The 12,907-nt window shown below is 41.3% G+C and overlaps 1 pseudogene; it reads right to left on the bottom strand.

Moving 5' to 3' along the window:
- Positions 1-1,293: 1,293 nt before the first annotated feature.
- Positions 1,294-4,162, bottom strand: LOC116873071 (annotated as a pseudogene).
- Between the last annotated feature and the right edge of the window lie 8,745 nt (positions 4,163-12,907).

The raw sequence follows: 12,907 nt of genomic DNA, 5'->3' as shown, positions 1-12,907 counted from the left end.
TAGCAATATGACATGAGTTCAGCCAAATGTGTCTTGTTTAGAGTCCCTTTTTAATTTCCGTGATGATGGAAATGTTTTTGGCTCCTTTAGAAGTCTTTGGAGGAATGCTACTAGAAAAAGCTGACTGATCCCCTTGTCTGTGGAGAGTGAGGGGACAGTGATTTTCAAACTCTGGTGAAACCCTAGGTTTTCATAGAGTGTCTAGTGGGAATCCTTGGGAAACTGGGCCTGTGGACAAGGAGTCCAACCCTTTGCCACTTGGTTAGTAGTGAACAGAGCTTGAGGGATCTCAAAGGCAGAAGGGCCCCCTGGGTCAAGGGGTGGAAAACCGTTGTCCTCAGTAATGCATTGCCCATGATACAGCATGCTGTCAGTCATACATGGCCTTGCTTGCCACATCTGCTTATAACTGTGTCGATAGTCTGTCTGTCCCATTGTCCTTCTGCACTGACGCTAGGGCTTTTCCTGTTTCCCTTTCGGTATGTTAGAATAGTGCTGATTCCTTCATAAGTTGGTGGTTGCGTTATCCTAGCTCAGTGGTACTTGATCCATTTACGACTCCCTTCAGAGTACATTCTACACATTTGCTCTAAACCTTCTTCTGAAAGAAGGGAGAAGTTTATATAAGATGAACTTGGTAACAAGCAGGAGGCTCCTTTTTTTTTTTTTTTTTTCTTCTTGACATGTACAAGGGGATGCACAGTTTCCCAAAGCACAGAGCAGCAGGGATCATGATACTGATGCAGAAACTACAAAATCCAAGGACAGGGAGAGTGGCCTTTCAGGGAGTGACTCTGCACCAGTCATCCATACTTGGCCCAGGTCAACCTGGTGAGTTTCACAGGGCAACTGGCAACTTTGGGGGTAGGGGCTTTCACATAGAAAGAACTTAAAACAAGCAGCTAGAAGAAGGAAACTGCTCCAGGGCTCTCAGGAATTGAGGGCAGTACTGGGGCCTGGGTGGACGGATATATCAAAAATAGCACCAGAGAGGTTTCCTGTTCAGCAGTCGGTTGGTGAGGGGGGAAAAGGGTCCAGGAGGCACTTGAAGGGAGCAAAGATGGGGTCCCAAAGGCAAGTCTCTGAAGGCTGGATCAGAAGAAATCCCACACACTGGGCACCAGCAATAAAATAGCCCTGGACCCCAGACTGGGGAGGTGGTGGATGGGGGTGGGTGTGACTGACTGAGGGTGGTGGGTGGAACAGCCCCACAGTAGCCATCACAGGGCCACAGGAAAGCATATGGCCGCTAGGTCAGAGGGCTCCTTCCAGCCTGCATGGGAAGGCACAGTCTCACAGAGGTCCACTGATGCCTGTGTGGGAGAAGGCACAGAGATCCTCGTATCAACAGTGGTCCTTTTTGGCAAAGTGTGGGCAGACAGGGCAGTTGGATTTGTCTTCCATAACTTGGGGGCCATCCTTGGGCAGCAGATATATATATATATTTTATTAACATATAATGTATTATTTGCCCCAGGGGTATAGGTCTGTGAATCATCAGTCTTATACATTTCACAGCACTCACCATAGCACATACCCTCCCCAATGTCCATCACCCAGCCACCTGATCCCTACCCCCTCACCCCCCAGCAACCCTCAGTTTCCTGAGATTAAGAGCCTCTTACGGTTTGTCTCCCTCCTGATCCCATCTTGTTTCATTTTTTCCCCCTTCCTTCCCCCTTTCCACCCAACCCCCCTCCCCCCACCCCGCCCCTCAAATTCCTCATATCAGAGAGATCATATGATAATTGTCTTTCTCTGCTTCACTTATTTCACTCAGCATAATACCTCCAGTTCCATCGTGGCGTTGGAAATGGCAAGATTTCGGGTTTTTATTGATGGGGGCAGCAGGTATTTTTGATAAGAAACCAACTTTTGAGTCTTGGAGGATTTCTCTGCTCTTTGTGAAAGCCTCCCCTGGAAGGACCCCCATGGCCTGGTCCTGGAAAAGGAGGTTCAGTATTGGCCCTCCACCAACCACGGCCATATGGGCCACCCCTGGACCTCCCTGAATGGGGCCTCTGCCCCAGGGAGGAGTGGGAGACTCAGCAATGGTGGAACCATTGGTCCCCTTGATCCTGGAGGACCTCCATGAAGAGCGTCTGCATCCGTTTCTGTCCGGCTCCTTCCGCTCAGCCTGGCGTTGGCGAGGTTCACTGAGGCTGTCTGCAGCAGGAGTTCATCATCTTCATGGCTATGTAGTATCCCATTGCCTGCACACACTGAACCTTACGTATCCATTCTCCTGAGGGTGGGCATGTGGGTGGATTCCAGTTTGGGGCTGACTTGGGGTCACCAGGCTTTCCACTGGCCATGGGGGAAGGGCCCAGAAGGCTGGGTGGTCCGATGGGCCTCCCATCCTTCTCGGTTCCAGTCTCTTCCCACTCCGGTGGCAGGGGCTGCTGCTGATTTTCCATCTTTCCTTTCGGCGTCGTGGTTGTGGCAATGGCTGCAGTGGGATTTGGAGGGAAGTAATAGGAAGCTCTTTGAAAGGGGAAAGCGGTCCATAGAGAATATGTTTGCAGCATTTTGTCCTCCGTGTTTTCCTTTGATCTCCTTTTATCTTTCCTTTGCCTGTCCCCTCCCTACTGGGCTTTGCACCCATATCACCCACCCCGAGATGTCTCTGATCCCTACTCTTCTCCTCATGAAGCGTAATGGGAATGAAAGAGAGCAGCTAATGTTTCGAAGATTTTCAATATGGAAACAATGAGCATTTTTATTGAAAACAAGCTGTAGTAGAGCATTTTACATGTCAAATACATAACCAGTTGGTGTGTGATTGGTTGACTAACTAGTACCTTCATGATTGGATAGAGTAGTTTTGGATTTCATTGAATTGGTGAAGCTTTAATGTTCAGAATGTCAGAATTAGACCCAATTTTTGCATCTTAACTCCTGTCTAGGAGCATTGTTGTCCTTAGGACTTACAGAACAGAAATCATCAAACTTTTATTATGGGAAGGACATAAGCCTCTGTATATTGGAACTTTTTAATAGTATATTTTAACTTTTTAATTTAACTTTTTAATTTTTAAAAAATTAATGATTTTAAATTAACTTTTTAATAGTAATTTTAATTTTTTTGTTGGTAAATGGTAACATTTAATGTTATATGTATATCTTACATTTTTAATGTATATCTTACATTTTTATGGTTTTTTAAAGTATATAGTTTTTTTTTATAGTTAATGGCATTAACTATATTCACATGATACCAGAACTTTTAGGGAAACATCTTATGTCCTATATTTCTTTTTCTTTTCTTTTTTATTTAAGATTTTATTTATTTATTTATTTGACAGAGAAAGACACAGTGAGAGAGGGAACACAAGCAGGCTTCCCCTGAAGCAGGGAACCCAATGCGGGACTTGATCCCAGGACCCTGGGATCATGACTTGAGCCGAAGGCAGATGTTTAATGACTGAGCCACCCAGGCACCTATGTCCTGTATTTCTGGTTACAAATCTTTTGTGAATGTTTTCTCTTTTGCTATTACTTATTTATAACAATCTAAGCACATTAAGATTTGTAGCCAAAAGGAATTAACCAGCTTGATACCTTTTTTTCCCCTTCAGTTTGCTTAGAAATAAATTCTCTGAGAACTAAATTCCTCAGACCAAAAAGAAGCCAACCAGTTTGCAAACAAAAACACCACTAGAAAATATGGTGTATTCTATATACCTTAACTTCTCTACCTTGAAACCTTGACCAGTCATTTGACTTCTGGGTCCTTGGGTGGGGAAATGCTCTTTAACAGAAGTCAGAACAAAGATCCACATCTTACTATCATTATGATTAAATCCTATCAAGAAGGCCTTTTGTTTATTAGTCCAGAAAGTTATTCTGGAAGAAAAATTGCCCTAGGAAGTAGAGGGTGTGTAAGGATGAACAAAACCTTTAAAGTAAAACCCATCATTATCCATTTTATGAGTGTTTTTCAGTTTTATTTTCCTTAGGTTTGCATCTGTGTGTTTTCAAAGATTTCCTCTCTAAGTTAATATCCTTGCAATGAAATGTTAATATTTTCTAGGTGCCTTATGGCTTTTAAAGCACTTATGCACACAAATGGCATTGTTAGAGCCTTTCAGGGATACCTTTCAATAGGGGAGTAGAGTCCATTCTCTGTGGACTTTGATAGGTTGAGAGCTTTCACTTTCATTAGTGGAGAGTGATTAGTTCCTGACCACTCTGGACCTTTTTCCCTTTCCCTAACACATGAATACCATAGATAGGGTTGGCTTGGGTGGTCGTGAGGGTCCCGCCAACACCTGGTGGTTGGGGCAGGTGTGAGACCTAAAGCCTAGGCAGAGGCTTCCTTTTTGGAAGGTGAGTGAACACGCTGGTGGCCACATGCCTTCCTCTCAACAGAAGTGAATCTTGATGGGCCTGTATCTGCTGAGACTTGCTGAGCTTCCAGCTTCCTCAGTCTAGAATTGCCTCGCTTCCTGTCTTTTCCATGATGGCATACCTCCTGGCAGCACTTTTTTTTTTTTTTTTCCTTTTAAGATTTTGAGAGAGAGCAAGAGGGCATGAGCACACAAGTGCAGGGGAGGGGCAGAGGGAGAAGAGAATCCCACGGGGACTCCCAGCTGAGCACAGAGCCAGACTCGGGGCTTAATCCCAGGACTCTGGGATCATGACCTGAACCTAAGGCAAATGCTTAACTGACTGAGCCACCCAGGTGCCCCCAGTACTTGGTTCTTGTAGGTTCTTTATATACTAACTGAGATGAGGACCCTGAGGTCTTGGGATTATGTGACAGTACTTTGGAATATCAACAGATATGTGGTCACCATCTGAGTGCTCATGGGACAGGCTCTGTGTAAGACTGTAGGTACATATCTTCCAACAAAAGTTATAGACCCTGCTCCCCAAGAGCTTGGAACAGGGACCTCACAAAGGAACATCTAAAAATGGCCAATGCTCAATGCCAATGCTCAATGTTCGGGAAATATAAATCCAGACCACAAAGAGGTACAGATACACACCAGATGGGGGCTAAAATTAAGATCGACAGCACCCGGAGTCATCAGGGAGGTAGAGCAATTGAAACTCCCATATGTTGTGAGGACATAAACCGGTATAGACACTATTGAACACTTTGGAAAACAGCTTGACCATTTTGCATAAAATTAAACACTTACAGTATATCTGTGATATTCCCCCATGAAAATTTATCTCCACCCAAGCCATGCTATGAATATTTATAGAAAAGATTAGTTGTAAGAGCCCCAAACTGGCCAAATGTTCATTAATAGGTGAATGATGAACAAAGTTTAGTGTATCCATATAACAGAATGTGCAGCAGTGGAAGGATGAATGGATACATACAGCTGTACAGTGAAGTCTTAGAGATGTTGAATGAAAAAAATCAGATACAAGAGAATACATCGTATGTTTCCATTTGTATGAAAATACAGGCAAAACCAGTTTAGAGTGACAGATCAGTGATTACCTAGGACTGGGGGTGAATGTTCCATGATCTGGGAAAAGGACAAAATAAAGCCTCTGGGCATAAGAAATACTGTATTTCTCTGGGCATAAGAAATACTGTATATCTTAGGGAGGTAGTTTCACAGGTGTATAATGGTATTAAAACTTGTTGAAACGCTTAAATGGGGTGCAGTTTATTGTATTGTACTTCAGTATCATTGACAAAAGTAAAGGTGGACACTGTCCTTAAAAGACTTTTTCTTCTAAAAATATTTTATTTATTTATTTGACAGAGAGAGAGTGATCATAAGTAGGCAGAGAGGCAGGCAGAGAGGGAGGGGAAAGCAGGCTCCCTGCTGAGCAGAGAGCCCGATGTGGGGCTGGATCCCAGGACCCTGAGATCATGACCTGAGCAGAAGGCAGAGGCTTAACCCACTGAGCCAACCAGGTGCCCCGCCTTTTTTAAATTAGAGAATGTGTGAGCAGAAGGGGCGGAGGGGGAGAGAATCTCAAGGAGAGTCTGGTGAGCACGGAGCCCCACATGGGGCTTGATCCCATGACCCTGAGGTCATGGCCTGAATCTAAACCAAGAAGAGTTGGTTGCTTAACCAACTGCGCCACCAAGCTGCCCCTAAAAAGACCTTATGTAAAGGCATATTTGAAATATTTTAATTATCATGGAAATACCATAAGGCACTTAATAGTTACATTTTTAAAGAGTCTAGTTCTTTGAGAGCCATAAAAATGACTATCAAAAATGATCTAAGTTGGGGAAATTATCCAAGGAAACGAAGTATGTATTTTACTGATGATAAATGATAAGATAAACCCTTATCTTTAATTAGCTTGTGCTATTTGGGGAAAAAATGTTAAAATAGAAAAAAAAATCATCATAGATGGTAAGAAATTACCAACCAACCTGAACTGATTTATCAAATTAAAAAATTTTTATTCCCAGGTGCTATTACTGTTATTCAGGTATAATTGTTATATTAGTTTTAGGTGTATAATGTAGTGATTTGACAGCTCTGTACTTTACTCAGTGCTCATCACTGTAGGTGTATTCTTAATCCCCATTACGTATTTCACCCATCCCCCCCACCAATCTCCCCTCTGGTAACCAGTAGTTTGTCATCTGTATTTGAGTCTTTTTTTTTTTTTTTTTTAAATCTTTTGCTTCTTAAATTCCACTTCTGAGTGAAATCATACAGTAGTTGTCTTCCTTTGACTTGCTTCACATTATTACTCTCTAGATCCATCTGTGTTGTTGCAGACGGTAAGATTAAATGATCATGATTTTCAAATCTTTGTCCATATTTATATCTCTTAAAACTTTAAAAAAAAAACCACATTACTGTGTTTAACTTCTCTTATAATACCTCTTCTAAGGTATATTGACTTACATTGATCTAAATTATTCATTGACATTGAAATCTCAGATAATTCTTTGATTCTTTAGGTAAAATGCATAGGTCCTTCTTTTTTTCTTTGTGAAATAAAGCCAATAAAAAATTCATTTATTGGGAAGGGCAGTTCTCAGCCTACTGTCAACTAATGGAAAGTAATACCTTAACAAAAGTCCTTGGGATATTATAACAGGGTTATTAAAAAATGTGTTTCTCCCAAGGCCTCAAGCAATAGAAATGCAATATTTTTCTACCATTCATTCGTTTAATGCAATTTCAGAGAGAGTTGTTTGGAAACAATCTTCCCAGTTTCTTCAGATTTTCACTCTTCTAATGCTTTTTAATTTTTAGTGTTCATGAAAATCCTTGCACCCTAAATAGAGGCTGTTAGAGATGAAGACCTCTGTCTCTCAGCCTTTGGTGGGGGATACAGGAAACTCTCAGTAAGGCGGCAACAGAGGGGAGGTGAAGCACAAAATTTCTAAGCTGGAATCCATTTCAATATTAAGAGTTTAATGGCCCTACAAACAGCTGAGGTTTGCGACTGCTTGAAGTCTGTTTGCCTTCTCCCCCCCCCCCCTTTATGAGCCTGTGGGCTGTGGTTGGGAGGGGGAGGGCGCATGCAGAGCATCCCAAGTGGGCCCACACGCAGAGCCATTTTCTCCCATCATGACTGAAGCCAAAATCAGGAGTTGGAGGCTTAACTGACTGAACCACCCAGGCACCCCCTTTGCAATTTTTGAAAATAGCTTTGAAACTTACTTGAGAGTCTCCCCTTTAAAGCGTATGTCAGTATCACCCTTCTATTCAGAATTTATGAAAAGTAGACAGTAATGTTGTATTGACACAATCATGGGCATTTCAGTTACCTGTGGCTAACAACCATAAACTTGATAGTTGAAGATGACAGATATTTTTTCTTCCACAGTTGCGGAGGTTGTCAGAAACTTGAAGTTAGTATTACTCATTGAAATTAAGGGGCCGCAAGACCACACTCCCGGCAGAGGCTTGAGAGGAGGAGGAGGGTCTGTTCTCGGATCTTGGAGCTTGTGGTGGTTGGAGGCATTTCTTGGCTCGTAGCCACACCAATCTCTGCTCCCATGGTCCTGTGCCTTCTCTTCTGTCTGTGTCCGATTGGCTTCTGTCCCTCTTCTGTGGTCACTGATTTCATTTAGGACCCACCCAGATAACCCGGGATAACCTTCCCATCTCAAGACCCTTAACTCCATCACCTCTACAGAGACCCTTTATCTAAATTAAAGAATAGTTACAGGTTCCAGAAATGAATTAGGACCTCCTATATTTGGGTGCCATTATGCAGGCTGCTACAAAGATCTTTAAAGAAAAAACAAACAAACCAAAAAACTTGCTATTCTAATTACATTGCTCTTTTCCCTGTTATTTCAAAGCACATATGGTCTTTCCTACACATCGTATAGTTTAAGTATATTTATTTACCCAAACAGTCGGAGTATTTCTGTTGTCTAAGATACTGTGGTTGTCATTCATGATCAGAAGAAGAATCTTCGTTTTCTCTGCTTCATGAGTCAGTGTTTTGTCTCTAGCATGATAGTAAAGACTTAGAGCCCAAGACCTGTGTGCGTATTATGGCACGTATCCTACAGCTGAGAATTGTCCTGACAATACCAACTGAAAATTTTCAGTTCTGTTGTGAACCACTGTATCTGTTGAATATTACATCTTAGACTTAGAAAGTGTGATTGCCATATACAGCTCATCAGGCAGAGTGAGCCTTCTAAAAGTACTGGTTCAGAAAATAAAAGCATTTTAATTTTTTTTAAGCTTGACCGGTATATCCCCCTTCTGTTTTCCTTTTGAAAGGAAGTTAAAAGGTAATCAATGAAGAAGCTGTTCAGAGAGTGGGGATATCAAGTCTCTTTCACAGCAGCCTATTAGGATGATGAACAGATTCTTGTAATAAGGCATTGATGGAGGAAAAAAAAATCTATCCTATTAAAATTTCATTTCCATGCTCTTACTTAAATGCTGGCATCTGACCTCAAATGGTATCATCATTTTTTAATCTCCCTGTCTTTTAGCTTTGTAGACCGCAGAACCTGTGGCCTTGTGGAGAGGTTGGACCGACCCTATACATCATGAAGAAATAACAGTTGAAATACAATGGGACAAATGAAGCCGAACCTTTTAATTGCATTATGTAAAAAAAAAAACACAAACTATGTTTCAGTTGAGCCTTGTGAATATTACAAAGCAGAGGGTTCTTCTGCTTTTAATTCAAGTTAACATGTGGTATTGCATTAGCTCCTGTGTATAATATAGTAATTTAGCAGTTCCATACGTTCTCTTGCTCATCACGACAAGTGCACTCCTTAATTTCCATCACGCAGAGGGTTACTCTTAGAAGCTGTTTTTAGAGACATGTCTACACACGGATATGAAGCACAAAAGTATGTGAAAGGTGAGCAGTCTGTATACGAGCCAGGGAGGAGGTGAGAATGCCCCATAAGCACTATTCACCTACTGAATAAATATAGAGGGATTAGGATACTGATGGACTTGTTAAGGGTTTATTTTGGGGGGGGGCAGGTGGCTGACCACATGCATACAGATCATGACTACTCATTTTATGACCTTGAGAAAGTTGTCTGTAGTATTAGCTAATATCTAGTATGTTATCTATAAAGACAGTTTATATTATCTCAAAAGTTGAGGGTTAAATTAGATAAATTGTACAAAACCCTGAGGACTGGTCCATATTCACTGTTCAATAATCTGGGTTGTTGATTTTTCAGGTTCTGAACTAGCTATAAAAACATTTATGGAGAAAATAACCTGCGTGATGGAATTGAAGCTGCCACTGCACACCCCACTGATCAAATTTAGTACATAGTCCGTACTCCATGCACATGCCCGACCAGTTTTTCTCCTTCAGTGGGGATCAGAACTTTTTGAAAATCCCACACTGGCCCTTGAGTCTCCTATATCAAACCTAATCATCTCTCTAAACCTGCATCCCTGTGCGGGTTCTAGACCATCTGAGTTTGGGCATCATGTGGTCAGAGTTCAATCCTTGATCCCTCCAGCAATACCATCATCTCTATTTTCCAAAAGAACTCAGTAGCCCAAAAGAAAGTCCCCTAAGCCAATGGAAACTACTTGTTCTAGTTCATCAAGGCAGTGACAGATGATCTGATTATAATGAAGATGGGAAAACAACCCCTTCGGGTTGTGTTGATTTGAGGGTCCTCTAAATCTCTAAGGACACTTCGGCTCTATCGGTCTTCCCCTACTCCCTACTCTGTGGGCAGAATGTCCATTTGCTCTAATATATATTATTTTGTGTATATATACACAAAATATATATAAAGGACCTTTGTGTTACATTTTTCTCTTGATAAACTGCTGTAAACGGCTTCCTTATTGAGAAAGGCTGGCCCTGGCTCAATACTAAGATTGCTGAAGTTTAAGTGAAATTTCAGATGCCTTCTTCCCTTGGAGATCTCCCCTTACCAGTATTTCTCACTGTCCTCTTATTTCTTGAGGAAAATCTTGGCCAACTTTTCATGTTTATTTCTCTTTTCTATAGAAGTATCTCTAAGACTACATGATTTTCCTTTTTACATTGCTGTACATCCATTTCTTGATTCATTTACCCAACAGATATGAAGCATTCCCTGTATCCCAGGCATTGTCCTAGGCACTAGGGATACTAATAAACAAAATACAGGCTGGAGATTCTCATTTTGGGAGCTATTTACCAATTTTTTACTATCTTCACAAATAAAGGCTTCCCTCAGTGACTATAAGGTTATATCTTTCTTGTTCTTACTTATTACTTTGTACTTACTTATTACTTTGAATGTTCTTGTACTTAGATATGAGGCAATGAAGAATAGGTACCTAGATGTTTTCTTAGCTTTTGGTGTCCTTTAAAATATGTTTTCATCTTGACTATGTATTAGTTGTCATCTGCCAACTATTTATAACTGTTCTTTGAAGTAGCCCTGGTACAGGAAATAAAGACAGTTTTTTTTTTTTTAAACACTGCAAAGAAGAACCATTAGGAAGAGAAGAAATCTACGAAATGGCATTTTTGTTATAAAGCAATTGTAATTAGGTTTCAGTATGTAAGCAAACTTTCTAACAGAACTTGAATTTATGATTGTTAGAGTGGTTTGCTTTTGTCTTCTTCTGTTCCTGATGGTAAAAGACCCCTATTGATTCATACAACATTGACAAAAAACAAAACAAAACAAAAAACAAAACTGGGGCACCTGGGTGGCTCAGTGGGTTGAGCGCCTGCCTTTGGCTCATGTCATGATCCCGGGGTCCTGGGATGGAGTCCCTCATCGAGCTCCTGGCTCAGCGGGGAGCCTGGTTCTCTCTCTGCCTGCCACTCTGCCTGTTTGTGCTCTCTCTCTCTCTGACAAATAAATAGAATCTTAAAAAAAAAAAAATCTATGTATGTGGCTTTAGTTTTCAGGATAAGATCTTTACATGTAAAAGACAACCTAATTATCTATTTGTATTGAAATACCTTTGGGAATTAGAAGGATGTGGCAGCTAGTTTGTATCTTTCCCTAATCTAAACCTGGTGTCTAATGATCACTTCTGCCTTGTTCTAAATTCCTGGAACTGAGCATAAGAGAAAAGATTCTGTTTCTTCTTGACATTTGTATATCCCGTTGGGCACGGGACAGGGCCATACATGTATTAGATAAGGAAGTGCTAAATTCTGCTAACCTCAGAGTGAAGTTGTTTTTAAATGCTGGAAGAATGTGCGAAGGCAATCAGACAAGGAATAATTATAACTTCACTTACTGGTACACAAATATTTATTGGTAATTAGTATCAAGCAAGAAATATACAAGGTGTTGAAGATGTGAGGTCAAATGAGAGTGAATCCCTGCTTTAGAGAGAACCACAGCTTAGGTGTGACACAGGCATATTGATAACAGTACAAAGTAGGACACCCAAATGTAGCTCTGTGAGAAGGACTGCAGGAACTGAAGGGGTCCATGGACAGATTCGGCCTGCGTAAGTTAGAGGAGGGACTTAAAGTACAGGAGATACTCCTTCTAGGTCTAGAGTGTCCTAGGTGTCAAGCAAGTCTAGGATCGATGAGCCTCGTTTGTGGGGAAGTGGCAGAAATTGAGGCAGGGAGGTTGGACGGAAGCCAGGGAGGGATGGTGCTTGTGGGTTGTGAAGTCCAGACGGAATGCTCCATGCAATGGGGAGGACATAAGAGGACTAGGATTCCATCAACTAGTTCTGAGAATGGGCTAGGAGAGCGAAAAATATTTGAGGAAGCAACGGCAGTCAGAAGGTTAGAGCACCAGTCCAGTCAAGAGATGACCAGGGTCTGCCTGACCTAAGGCACGAGGAGGAGAGCTGGAGGATTGTGTCAGGTAGATTTGAAAGAAATTAGGGAATAATTAAATTGTGGGGAAAGGGAGAGATGAGTAAGAGAAAAATACCTGGAATAACTTCAAATCCTAAAAAGATTCCCGTGTGATGCTGTTAAGTAGAAATGAATCTGAGTAAGGCTGATACTTGCTAAATTCACTTACTAATGAAAATCTATTAACGCAACAATTACGAAACACCTGTTTATTTCTCTTATGTGTTGGATACTGCTTTCTCTTTAAAAATTCAGTGATAATAACAAGCTTTATTGAGCTGCTCTGTGTTAGGAACTTAGATGTTTTTAATCAACCTCTGTCACCTTGGGATGTGTGTATTAGAGCCCTTGTTTTATGGATCATACCAAGGCTCCGAGTAACTAGTATCTTGTGTACCTCCCTGAACTTGTAAGAGGTTTCATTAGTAGGACAAAATTGGATTTTTAATTCTAAAGCCCTGCTCTTTTCACTGGCTTGCTCAGCCTCCGTATGTTAGAATTTCATATACCTATGTTTCAGGATTTTGAAAGGGGGAATATTGCTGATTGGACCTGTTCTAAATTCCTTGTAGGAGGCATTGACTCGTTGACCTGTTCTAAATTCCTTGAAGTCTTCTATTCATGTTAGAAAATCCTCGTGTTCTTTCTATTGTGGTGGCCTGTGGTGTTCCATAGGTTCTAG

Source organism: Lontra canadensis, unplaced genomic scaffold (assembly GCF_010015895.1).
Source record: "Lontra canadensis isolate GAN:19392208 unplaced genomic scaffold, GSC_riverotter_1.0 scaffold31, whole genome shotgun sequence".
In the NCBI taxonomy this organism is placed as follows: Eukaryota; Metazoa; Chordata; class Mammalia; order Carnivora; family Mustelidae; genus Lontra; species Lontra canadensis.
Note: the sequence above shows the minus strand (reverse complement) of the source record. Positions and strands in the feature narration are given on the sequence as shown.